Below are 13,611 nucleotides of genomic sequence, written 5' to 3'. Positions count from 1 at the left end.
TGTGAGTGTGGTGTGTGTTGTATGATCACAGACAATAAAGCTACTGCTTTCCCCTCCTTTCTATGTATGTTGAAAACATCTTGGGGCAGTGGTAGCCTAGTGGTAGGTGAGGCAAACTTCTTTTCATGGGGTTGCAGTTTTGTTCCCTGAACCGGTAGGAGGAAGTTGGGGGGGAAAGTGAGTAACCATGCTCTCCCATCTCTGGACTCAATTCCACTGGTCTGCCAAGGCACTTAACACCTAATCTGCTCAAGCTGGGAGGAGAGGTAGAGAGCAGGCATGTTCTGAAACACAACAGCTCAGACAACGCAGCCTCAAACCTTTATTGCTCTGAGGGAAGCTAGCCCACCATTGAAATGATTGGGTGCAACACCCCAGACAATGTAGCTTTAAGTCCGTTCTGCTGCAAATGAAACAAGCCTGCCTTTGATGTATGTGCATGTATGTGTATGTGAGCAAACTCAGTAACACCTACAATTGCCAACCCCTTCTACCCCATCACCCCCACTTTATTCTCTTTTCCCCTTCTCGTCTTCCTGCTATGTATCTCCCTCTATCACTCTACTTCACCCCAACCTCACCTCTCTTTGCCATTATTACTCTCTATTAGGATTCTTACTTCTATTTCCCAGTACCTTTCCATTATCCCTTTCTCCCCATCTTCCCTCTTACCTGTCTTGCTCAATGCTTATAAAAAAACAAACCCAAAGATGTTATAACAACGGCTTAACCGCTGTAATATTACAACTCTACTCCAGGCTCGCTGTATACAGTTGAGTCTTCAAATGACCTTCCAACTCTACCACCAATCCCTAATTAGGCCAATTTTCTTTACTCTGAGAGTTTGTATGCTTCTGTGTTTATGTTACATGTTCATTTTGGTTTTGTTATATGTTTTCACATTCAAAACCTTCCCCCACATGCATCCTTACTGCACATTGTGTAATTCAATACCACTCACTACAATACTAATCCCATGGTACTGCCAGTGAAAATAACATCATGGAACATAAGAGGAATCAGCTCCCCTGCAAAAAGAACAAAAATATTAAACCACCTAAATAAACTAAGATCTGATATCTGCTTTATAAAGGAAACTCACTTTACAGAGGCAGAGTCTCGGAAACTTACAGCCAGATGGATTGGCCAGATGTACCACTCCACATATAGCTCCAAAAAACGAGGCGTCTCCATTTTAATCAGTAAGAACATTTCATTTCCCCACAATGCAACATTGACCGACCCAGAGGGTTGTTATATCATTATCGCTGGAACCATTGGAAAAGACATTCTAACTATAGTAAATATCTATGGCCCCAATGTAGACTATTCTTCTTTTTTCCATTCGTTATTCTGAGCACTATATAATTTCCCTGATTTACATATCATCCTAGGCGGCGATTTTTACATAGTATTGGATCCACACATAGATCATCATCAACCTCCACCAATAAATCCAACCACTCCTCATCCTTACTTAAACAGTACATGTCAGATTATGGACTGATGGATATCTTGAGACTGAATAACCCCAGTAATAATGAATACTCATATTATTCACATTACCATAAACCATACTCCCGTATAGACTATTTTTTTGGTTAACAACTCTATTACACACAAAATAACTGACCCAGCCATCCATAGCATTATCACCTCTGATCATGCCCCCATTAGTATTATTTTCTTAGCAGAACACCAACCCCATCCTCCTCCCAGATGGCGCTTCAATAACATATTACTTTAAGACAAAGAATTTCACAACTACTTCAAACACGAATGGGCATCCTTTATCGAAACCAATAACATTCCTGGAATAACAGCATGTATACTATGGGAAACTGCAAAGACTGTCATGAGAGGAAAAATAATATCATACTGTACATACAAAAAAAGAAGAAATCGCAAAAGAACATAACCTACAAAAAGAGGTGAAGAGATTGGACCTTCTGGCCTCTCATGCACCTACTGATTCAGTAATGAAGGACCTCCTGAAAACCAAACATGAACTAAACAACATATTGAACGAGAAAACCGAATGTATTCTCCTCAAACTCCGACAGCAACATTTTGAATTAGGAAATATAACAGGTAAACTTTTAGCAAATCAGCTAAAGCAACAAACAGAGAAATCTTTCATTACCTCAAGCATAGACTCATCTGGAAATATAACTCAAACCCCCTCCATAATTAATGATTCTTTTAGATCTTTTTATTCCAATCTTTACACTCCAGGCCAGAACACCTCTCCTAAAGAACATGAAACATTTCTGAGGAATGTCTCCCTACCTAAACTAACTCAAACCCAATCAGAAAATCTAGAGGTACCTCTCTCCCTAGAAGAAATCACCAGAGTGCTCCATCTCATGCCCAAAAATAAATCACCTGGACCAGATGGCTACCCAGCAGAATTTTATAAGCAGTTTTGGCTTCTCCTTTCACCTTTGATCTTTAAAGTGATATCTGAAATTCACCAAAATACCACTACACCCCATCATATGAACACTACCTATATTACACTCATCCCAAAACCAAATAAGGACCTCAGTCAATGCTCCAACTATCGCCCCATATCATTAATTAACAGACACAAAAATTATAAGCAAAGCTTTATCAGTCAGACTGGAATCTGTAATTTCATCATTAATACACATAGATCAAACTGGCTTCATTAAGGGGAGGCGTTCCTCAGAAAACACACAAAGATTATTTAACTTGACCAATTTCTATAAAAATAGCACCTCCCCAAACAATCCACCATTCATCATAGCAACCCTTGATGTCGAAAAAGCGTTTGACAGGGTTGATTGGTCCTTTATCTTCACCTCCCTTAATCACTTTGGATTCCGGCCATATTTCACCAATTGGATTAAAACACTATACAATTCACCCACTGCACATGTTATAACCAATGGACTTATATCAAAACCATTTCAATTACAAAGAGGTACCCGAAAAGGATGCCCACTATCCCCACGACTGTTTGCACTTTTCATTGAACCCCTGGCTGCTTCCATTAGGCAATGTGCACGTATCTCAGGCATTCAATCAAAGTCACACCATCAGTCTGTATGCCGATAACATCCTGTTATACATTACAAACCCCATAATCTGGTCAGGAATTATAGTAGGGTGTCTGGCTACTCCATCAACTGGACAAAATCCGAGATTCTGCCTTTAACAAAACTCAACTGGGATGCTGAGGCTGGGGACCACCCCGTCTTCAAACGAATGGCAAAATCTATTACATACCTTGGAATCCACATCTCTCCAAATTTAAATGAATTTTTCAAACTCAACTGTACCCCCCTACTACAAGAAATAAAGGACAATCTGGAAAGATGGAATAAATTACCGCTATCTTTAATTGGCCGAATTTCCACCGTTAAAATGAACATCCTCCCAAAAATTAATTACCTCCTTGCCATGACCCGTCACCCCACCCTCAGGCTGGTTCTCCTCTCTTAATAGTGCAGTCACTAAATTCTACTGGAAAAACCAAAAACCACAAATTAAACTATCTACCCTCCAAAAGCTAAAACAACATGGTGGACTTGGGGCCCCAAATTTCTTCCACTATTTCCTATCACACCAATTACTGTACATCCGCCACTGGACAAATAACACCAATCCACCTTGACTAGAATTCGAAAATAGCTTAGTTCAAGAATTGGGAATCAAAAATCTCCCATTTATAGATAAATCCATAAAAACTCATACCTATTACAAAAACAACAACACTATCAACACCACCCTAACCACTTGGTGGAGGTCAAATGAAATTCTCCATCACAGCCTCTCACCATCTATCCATACTTCATTATGGCATAACCCCATGTTTTTAATCAATAACAAACCCTTTCTTTTCCCAACCTGGATTGGGAGAGGAGTAACCAGCCTGGGACAATTACTCAATGGTGGCTTGCTCATGACCTTCGTCCACATCCAAAAAAAATATAACATACCGTACCACTGCTACTTCCGTATATCCAGAAGTCATAAAGAAAAACATCAACACTAGAAACTTTAATAATCACAGCCACCCTGCGTCCCCCCCGAAATCTACGCCTATGACCTCAAAAAATGTTATCCCAAATATACAAACTCCTAGCATCCGAAGACAGAACAATATCAATCCCTACAGATAAATGGACCACAGACATAAATAACCTACCAACAGATATCAATTGGCAAAGCATATGCAATAACACATTTTCTATGACATGCAATTCCAAAACCCAAATAATACAGTATAAAGTCCTTCATAGAACCCACATTACCACCCACAAACTTTACCGCATGGGCTTCAGCCAAAGTAATACATGTTCATATTGTCCAACCTCAACAGATGATTACTTCTATGCCCTCTGACTCTGCCCACACGTCCAAAACTTCTGGTAGGAGGTCATGAGCAGGCTATCTGAGATCCTCAGCCTCAGCATTCCCTTATGCCCCATCATTGCATTACTTGGCGATGTCTCTACATTACATTCACCCAAACATCTCAAACCATTCATATTAATATCACTAACCATTGCCAAAAAGACCATATTACTGAACTGGAAAGACAGAACCAAGGTATCCATAACCCACTGGCTCAATCTACTAACAGACCATTCAAATCTAGAAAAACTTACCACATCTTTGAAAAACAACATTAAATCCTATGAAAACACCTGGTCCCCCTTTCTACAATACCTTCAACGATGATTCCTCTTCCCACAAATGGCCCCTAATATATGGCTCATTTCCATACAATAATTATAAGTATTATTATTCTTTTCTACTTGTATTTATTTTTCTACTTATTTTTTTTTTTTTTCTGCTCTAAAAAAATTTACAAGAAAACACAATGTGCAGTTTGCCCCATCAGCCCAGTCTGTCTGGTCTTGTCTGTCTTGTCCCATCATGTGTTGTCTGTCTTGTTCCTCATCCTTTATATGTAAATATGTACATATAAAGAATGTTATATATAATGTATATATAAAAAATGTTTTTTTTTTGTTACTGTGATGCATTGTCGTACTGTACTTCGTATTGTGTAATTCTCTATGTCCACATAGTAGTACGGTTTCTGGTTTTTTCTTCTTCGATTTCGTTTCGCAGCAAAATCAAGAAGAAGCGAAGCAAAACATTCTGTTGATGAAATCTTATCTGTGTTCAGTAGATAGAGACAGAGACAGTAAAACTATTATACTGTAGTGAGTGATGCTGTGTGCTGGGGAGGGAGGTAGAAGAGAGTATAGTGAGTGATGGCACCGGAGATGATGAAAGCAAGTGACTGCACCTGTAGGGGGGACTGTCTTAGAGTAACAGAGGAGTATTGAAAGGAGCACAGTGAGCGGGCGCTTGTGGTTCTGGTTACGGGGAGGAAGCCCAGCCGAGCTATTCACATTTTGCACTCATTACCGGAGGGTGGTTGCCGTTCGCATGCCGTTTAGAGGTGCCGACGGCGAAGATAGGTAGCGGGTTGTAGGGCGAGGTTCCTGTGTGAGGTTGTGGTAGCGGGGATATAGGAGTGCCTTTGTCCGCTCTCCAGCCTGTTGACGAGGCTCTCCTGCTGCACGTGGAGATACTGGACCGGCGCTGGACCGGCGGTCGCTCCCACAGCAGGCTCTGACTGAAGCCGGACCAGCGCCAAAGCTTAGGCCCAGGGGGAGGGTCTCGAACCCCGGGAAAGTTAAAGGGGAATGACACTTTATAACACTTCTGGGCTCATTTTCACACCTACCCAGGCTTTTGTGTGCACCCCAGACAGTTTTTAGGTTGCTTGTTTCAATATTTAGATATTTAGATATACCCGTGTAAGCAAACAACCCCCATCCAATAGAAGCCCATTCAACATCAAACTCCATGTTAGACTCATGTTTTTTTGACATGTCTATTAATTGTTCAATCCATGTAACTAATGTGGTTCTGTGATGTATCTGCATAGTCCGCTTCAGCTGTTTCCACAAGGCACAGGTGAAGATGTTGTGTTAAATTGGCGAGTTATCATTCACATGTTTTCAGAAAGCTAAAATACCATTGAGTTGAACGCATGCTTGTTTTCTGGCTTAGAGTGGCTACACTTGCAGTAAATAAGAGAAAATAAAGACTGTGGCACTAATGCTGGGTGGTCAATACATGTCCCCTAGTGGTTCATGCTTTAGCTGCTGGCAAATAAATAAATAAAAAAAATTTCTTCAAATAGCAGAAATGAAGAAAATAACATTGATGAAAGTAGCCAATCCACCAATCTCTGCTTAGAAACCATTGCAATGTACGCCTTCTTCTACACAGTCTGCAGCATCATTGTAGCTGACAGTAGAAAAAGGTTTAACTACACGTTGCAAAGGTCCGTCTTGAGGTGGTGTTGGGGAACTAGCAAAATAGACATGTTATCCTGGGGGGAGGGGATTGTTATTTGTATTCCATTTCCCAAGCTGAAGACACACTGGAAAAAGTGTTTGTAGTGGATAAAACTTTGTGGTCAACCACTCTCATATCCTAATGCCAATACCGTAATATAGATAGACACACATACATTCGCTTGAAGTTAAGCTATAATTCTTGCTATTAATAACATGACGTATATAGTCGATTACCTAGTTAGCCAAACTGACAAATTCAAATCAAATCAAAGTTTTTTTTGTCAAATGCACTATTAACAATACAGCAAATATAATGTTGGATGGCTTTCCCCACCTGTATTGCTGCCACTTGCATTGCTTTTATTGCCCCACAGATTAATCTAAGTACCTGACTTTAGATTATGTCCAATTTTTTCAGCAGGCTACTGGCTACTGATCCATACACAAAACTTCAGAAAACTGCAGTCAATTACTGATTTTATTAAGCCTATATATATGGTCTTCATTGATAACCTATTTGCCCCCCATTCCTTTCCTAACAGACATCTCATAGCATCTAGAATTTTCTTGCATTAATTTTTCTTGCCCATATGAGTATTTTATCAAACATTAGTCCTAAAAGACTACACATTTTAGCTGTCTATTATATAATCTTAAATATAGCTGCTGTCCGACTTCTTTCTTGTGAGAAAGAGTGTTTTGGTTTTCTCTGCTCCATCACAATTACACCATTTTTGCAGCTCATCTTGCCTGCATGTTTTGCAGGTATGTTCCCCTCTGCATCTCCCACATCTCTGTTTGCCATTACAAACCACTGTTATGAGGCCATACTCTTGTACTTTTGTAACATCTGAGAAGCGGTGGGATGTAAGCTCTCAAACTGAAACATGAATTTAACCGTCACTTAATCTTTTTATCTGTCACCACTGGCCCTTTGATGTTCTTTAGTTTGTTCAAGTTCTCTCCAACGGGTAGGTCTTCCTGTTATGACCCCTTTAGTAATATTATTTTCAACTAGCACCTTCCTTTTAACCACCTCTCTATTTTGCAAACATTTTGCATCTTCATTGCTCAGTCCTTCTTCTGCTTAGAGTTCTTCTACACTATCAATAAAGCTCTGGGCTGCGTTTCCCAGTCTCCTTAGCGCTACGTGCGTCGTAAGGTATACCTTAAGGTCTTCCTTTCGGTCTCGGGCTGTCTCCCAGCGCCTCCTTAGCTAAGGTATACCTTTAAAAGGGTGGTCTGAGGCACTCGTAAGCTGTCCCTTAGCGATGCACTCCGCTCATCCTTTCACAGTTTTAGCCTTATTATGCCAACATTTTGCTTTTCAAATCGACAGTTGTACTACAGTGCGCATCTAGTAGCACATCTGCATGCGAAAATGACATAGTTTAATATTAACTTTACGAAAATGAATTATCCAATCAACATTTTTTGTGCATAGCACGTCATGAGAATGTTGTCGTTTCACCTGTCTATTCCCATCATGATGGTAATAAAGTATAGGGCCTATCCATAATACTAATCCAATTTGTGGCGTATGTTATTTTTATGTAGTGGAGCTTACTGAGGATATGGCTTTTCTGACTGCATACCCTGTAGATATTAGTTTGTTTGTGTGTGAGTCAATGATCACACTGACTTGGAACAAACAGCCAGTTTATTAAGAATATAAAACCTGTGTGAGCAAAGCCGACATTGAGTGAGTATAGCCTACTTGCATGACCGAACTAGGCGGAACTAAAGCACGTTGATTGGCCTAGACCATAAACGCACATACAGGTACGGTGGCTCATAATGAACAAACAGGACAAATTATCTACATCCCTTTCCTTTAGCTCACACCTCCTATATAAAATAAAATAGCACTGGGTAAATATCAATATTACAGAACATTTCTTACCATGTTGTTTTACGATTTTCAGTAAACAACCCAATAGTGATATTATTGGTTAAACTTAAGACTATCCAACAGCGAATCAAGGTGGATGAACATATCACTTTAACAGGTAGGCCTATTCATAAGGCATACCCGGTATAGAATTAATCATGATCAATTTCCACCAACGCGCTTTTGCCTTTCATCTACGATCATTTTTGCACTGCGGAGAAAAGTCAGCGGGAATCAGTGGATATGCTGCTACAGTTGCCTATATATTGTGTGACAAAACAAATTAACATTAGACCTTTGTTTCAATAAGAACAAAATAATTCACCCATATGTAGCCTATATCCTTCTTCCTGGGCTTCCAAAAGTCTCAGACTATGGCGTATATGTCCTGATTGATGCTCTTTATTTTATCTTTTGTAGCCTACATTTATTGATTGAAACTATCACAAGGTCTTGTTTTGACTCTTAAAGAGATTAGAAGATGATCTTTATTAGGCATAGTTTCCTCTTCTGCAATATTAGATTTATGTAAAATGATTATATGTTATATTAAAACGTCATTCATAAGCCAAGTGAGGCAAGGTATACCTTAGAAACCTTCGTAAAACGTAAAGGTACATCAAAACTGGGAAACACAGCTCCTCCCCTTAAAACCTTTGCCATCCATATATCTCGTATTACTTTCTTCAGTCAACTGGTCATTGTGATTGGAACCAATGTATTTATTTCACATCCTTGTTTGAATATTAATACAACCTTAAACTCTTCCTTCACAAGCTTCCTCGATTTGATCGTTGCTCTCCTGAATCTCAGATGCTTTTACCTGAAATATGTCCCTTTCTACCTCCCTGATCACCACTCGCTGACCTCTGACTTCTACTTCTCCTATCTGCCTGCACTCTCATCCATTCTTCAAACAGATTATACAGATAAATATCTGTGATTAAATATTGAATAAATATACAACCTTACCATTGGTTTTACGCATAGAGATGTCCCTGGTGAAATTTTATCGGTGACTTTTTTCATTTCTTGGAAAATATTATTATTCTTGAGAAATTCTGAGCATGCCTAAGGCATATGTTTGCTGATAGACCTAGCTGATATACTGTTTTCTAAGTTAGAAGTGGGGAATGACAGCATTCATTCTGTCTCTGTCGCTGTCTACTGAACACAGATAAGGTTTCATCGTCCAAATATAAGTGTTACTGCCGAAAATATTTCTGTTATAAACATTATTTTTGAAATTGAGTGTCTTTAAATAGGTTAGTGGTATTCAATAATGAGGATATTTCACACTGTATTGTAAGCATTCGTTGGTGGTTTAGTAGTTTTTGTGATGCATGCAACAGTGATGATGTGAGAGTTGGAACATTGCCAAAACGTGGTGGACGGTTGAAAACTGTTTTCATGTCATCCCATCCCCATACAAGAAAACATACGAGAGTACAGTGTATAGAAATACATACAACAGTTAATTATTACACATTTAGGTACTGTACCTCATTGTGTGACAATATTGTTTGATTATTTTTAATCTGATATCAATGTTTAATCTTAAACCATCAATCAAACAAATTTTATTTGTATAGCGTATTTTACAGCAGTTGTCACAATACGGTTTACAGACAACCCCTCACAGGAGCATGCCTAAGGCAACAGTGGCAAGGAAAAACTCCCTGTGGCAGATGGGAAGAAACCTTGGAAGGAACCAGGCTCAAGGGGGAAACCCATCCTCCTCTGGTTGGCTCAGGGTAAACCTTCATAAAGGGCTCAATTATATGCTTTATAATGGACAAAAAGCATTTTAGTCATTTTTGGAGAGATTTTGGATATGTTTATGGACTCCTAGCTATTTTATACCACTGTACTGACGAAAAGCTTGTAATTTCCACTCAAAAATGGTGCAACAGTGAGTTCCTTGAGTCAAAACAGTTGATTTGTATTGAAATATGTGAATATGTTGTGATTTACAGCAATGCATAATTTAGACATTTTGAATAGATTTAGAGATGTTGGGTACACTGCTTAGTTTTTGCTTCATAGATCTTCAGTAGTTCTACATATCCACCCTTAGATTTTATGAACTTGTGGTCAAGAAGTTTTTGATCCAGAACATGTATAGTTTAATCTGCTGTATATATGCAATATCTCAGTGTTTCATTACAAACTAAAAAAGAGAAAATTCATTTTTGATGAAGGCAATTGCCAAGCCAATTGCATTTGTGGCACTTTATTTCTTCCGAAATTATGAATATAAACTAATCTAAGTTATTATTGTAAATGGTACAAATGACTTGCTTCATATAAGCCATTTTTCAAGTCTCTGTGGTGTTCACATCTGTAGTTATAAAGCTTTAAATAGGGTACCCCCTAAATGGGAAAGGATTGGCCAGATTTGGCATGTGCGCTATGGGTTTAAGTATACACATGCTATTAGCACATGTCTGTACATTCTGGTAAATGTCACTAAATGCATAGAAAATCTCAATGTTTATGTGAGTCAACACAGTCCGAAAATTAGCTAGATGAGGCTTATTGCTTTTATGAATAAAATTGCCAGGGGGGCTCCGAAAAGTCATTAAGAATAATTGAATAGTTGGTAGGTACCATGGGCTACAAAAGACACAAAACTACAAATACCAGGGCAACTCATTTAACCACGCCTCCTAGCACAGCTTTCCGGTTACAGTATTGGTTTATTGTAAATTGGAAACACACAACCTTCAATAAAATGTTCCATTTTCCTCTCCCTGGGCTTGCCACCCATCTCCTGTCTCCCTCTCATGTGAGTCCGCACGCAGGGAAGAGTCAGCACGCCAGGAAGAGTCGGCGCGCCGGGAAGAGTCTGCACGCCAGGAAGAGTCCACACACGGAAGGGTCTGCACACGAGAAGAGTCCACACGCCAAGAAGAGTCTGCACACGGAAGAGTCCGCACGCCAGGAAGAGTCCACACACGGAAGGGTCTGCACGCGAGAAGAGTCCACACGCCAGGAAGAGTCTGCACACGGAAGAGTCTGCATGCGGGAAGAGTCCACACACGGAAGAGTCCACACACGGAAGGGTCTGCACGCGGGAAGAGTCCACACGCCAGGAAGAGTCTGCACATGGAAGAGTTTGCATGCGGGAAGAGTCCACACACGGAAGGGTCTGCACGCGAGAAGAGTCCACACGCCAGGAAGAGTCTGCACACGGAAGAGTCTGCATGTGGGAAGAGTCCACACACGGAAGGGTCTGCACGTGGGAAGAGTCCACACACGGAAGAGTCTGCACACGGAAGAGTCTGCAGGCGGGAAGAGTCCACACACAGAAGAGTCTGCACGCGGGAAGAGTCCACACGCCGGGAAGAGTCCACGCGCCGGGAAGAGTCCGCATGCGGGAAGTGTCCGCATGCAGGGAAGAGTCCACACACGGAAGAGTCTGCACGCGGGAAGAGTCGGCACACCGGGAAGAGTCCACACACGGAAGAGTCTGCACGCGGGAAGAGTCGGCATGCCGGGAAGAGTCCACATACAGAAGAGTCCGCACGCAAGGAAGAGTCCACACACGGAAGAGTCTGCACGCGGGAAGAGTCGGCACGCCGGGAAGAGTCCACAAGCCACAAAGAGTCCGCACGCGGGAAGAGTCTGCACGCGGGAAGAGTCCGCACGCCGGGAAGAGTCCACACGCCACGAAGAGTCCGCACGCGGGAAGAGTCCGCATGCGGGAAGAGTCTGCACGCCGGGAAGAGTCCGCATGCCAGGAGGAGTCTGCACGCGGGAAGAGTCCACACGCCGGGAAGAGGCCGCACACCGATAACAGTCCGCACGCAGGGAAGAGTCCACACACGGAAGAGTCTGCACGCGGGAAGAGGCCGCACGCCGATAACAGTCCGCACACGAGAAGAGGCCGCACGCCCATAACAGTCCGCACGCGGGAAGAGGCCACACGCGGTAAGAGGCCGTACACGGGAAGAGGCCGCACGCGGGAAGAGGCCGCACGCGGGAAGAGGCCGCACGCCGATAACAGTCCGCACGCGAGAAGAGGCCGCACGCCAATAACAGTCCGCACGCGGGAAGAGGCCGCACGCCGATAACAGTCCGCACGCGGGAAGAGGCCGCACACCGATAAGAGGCCGCACGCGGGAAGAGTCCACATGCTGGGAAGAGGCCGCACGCCGATAAGAGGCCGCACGCCGATAAGAGTCCGCACGCGGGAAGAGGCCGCACGCCGTTAAGAGTCCGCACGCGGGAAGAGGCCGCACGCGGGAAGAGGCCGCACACGGGAAGAGGCCGCACACGGGAAGAGGCCGCATGCGGGGAGAGTCCACACGCCGGGAAGAGGCCGCACGCCGTTAAGAGTCTGCACGCGGGAAAAGGCCGCACGCGGGAAGAGGCCGCACGCCGTTAAGAGTCTGCACGCGGGAAGAGGCCGCACGCGGGGAGAGTCCACACGCCGGGAAGAGGCCACACGCAGATAAGAGGCCGCACGCGGGAAGAGGCCGCACACCGATAAGAGGCCGCACGCGGGGAGAGGCCGCACGGCCTGCAACCGAGCGAGGCTCTCTCACGTATATCGGCGCATTCCTCAGACTGAGGAATGAGGACATAGAGCATACAGAGGAATTGGAGAGGGAAGGAGGGGCCAGGTGGTGAAGCCTAGGAAGTAACAGGAAACAGCCTCGACAGCGTATACTTCAGGGCAAAAGCGCTTGCTGCCCATTGAATTCAATGTAGAAATCCAAGGTGATTTAACAACCAAAGAAAGCCTCATCAGTCTATTTTTTGTGATCATAAATTTCATTACATGCAGATGTTTCTGGAACAATGACTGTTTTAGTCCAGAAGTCTTTGGAAAATATTTCTTAAAATGTGCATATTTTATTACATAATGCATATTTTTCAATCTGTTTTTCATATGAAACATAACGGTTGTCAATCGAGTTTCAAAATACTATCGAGGACGTTTTATTTTGACTTCAAAAGTCTGATATTCCCCATTCACTTTAATGGGAGCGCCAAATGTTTTACCCTTAACTCACGCAGGACAGGCTTACTTCCAGGACTTCACATGCTTAGGTTAACTTGTCGGCATGCTCGCCTGTCTAGTTAAATATGCATGTCTATGAACAAGGCACTCCGAGGCGCTCCTACATGATTAGCAGTGGTCAGAGAAAAACCAGGAGAGCCACGCATCCTATAGATTTGCCACTGGAAACCGGGAAGCATTCCAGCAACAAATCCAAAGCAAAGAACTCAAGTAAGGCTGTAACTCTGGGCACATAGCATAATTAGCGACGGACTAAATGTAGAAACATTATGATTTAATGTACTTGACGGTGCTAATGGTGCTAAAGGCTCCCAGAATGAACAACGAATTAGGCAGCC

Source organism: Anguilla rostrata, chromosome 17, assembly GCF_018555375.3.
Source record: "Anguilla rostrata isolate EN2019 chromosome 17, ASM1855537v3, whole genome shotgun sequence".
Classification (NCBI taxonomy): Eukaryota; Metazoa; Chordata; class Actinopteri; order Anguilliformes; family Anguillidae; genus Anguilla; species Anguilla rostrata.
The sequence above is the reverse complement of the archived record's forward strand: the minus strand, read 5'-3'. Positions refer to the sequence as shown.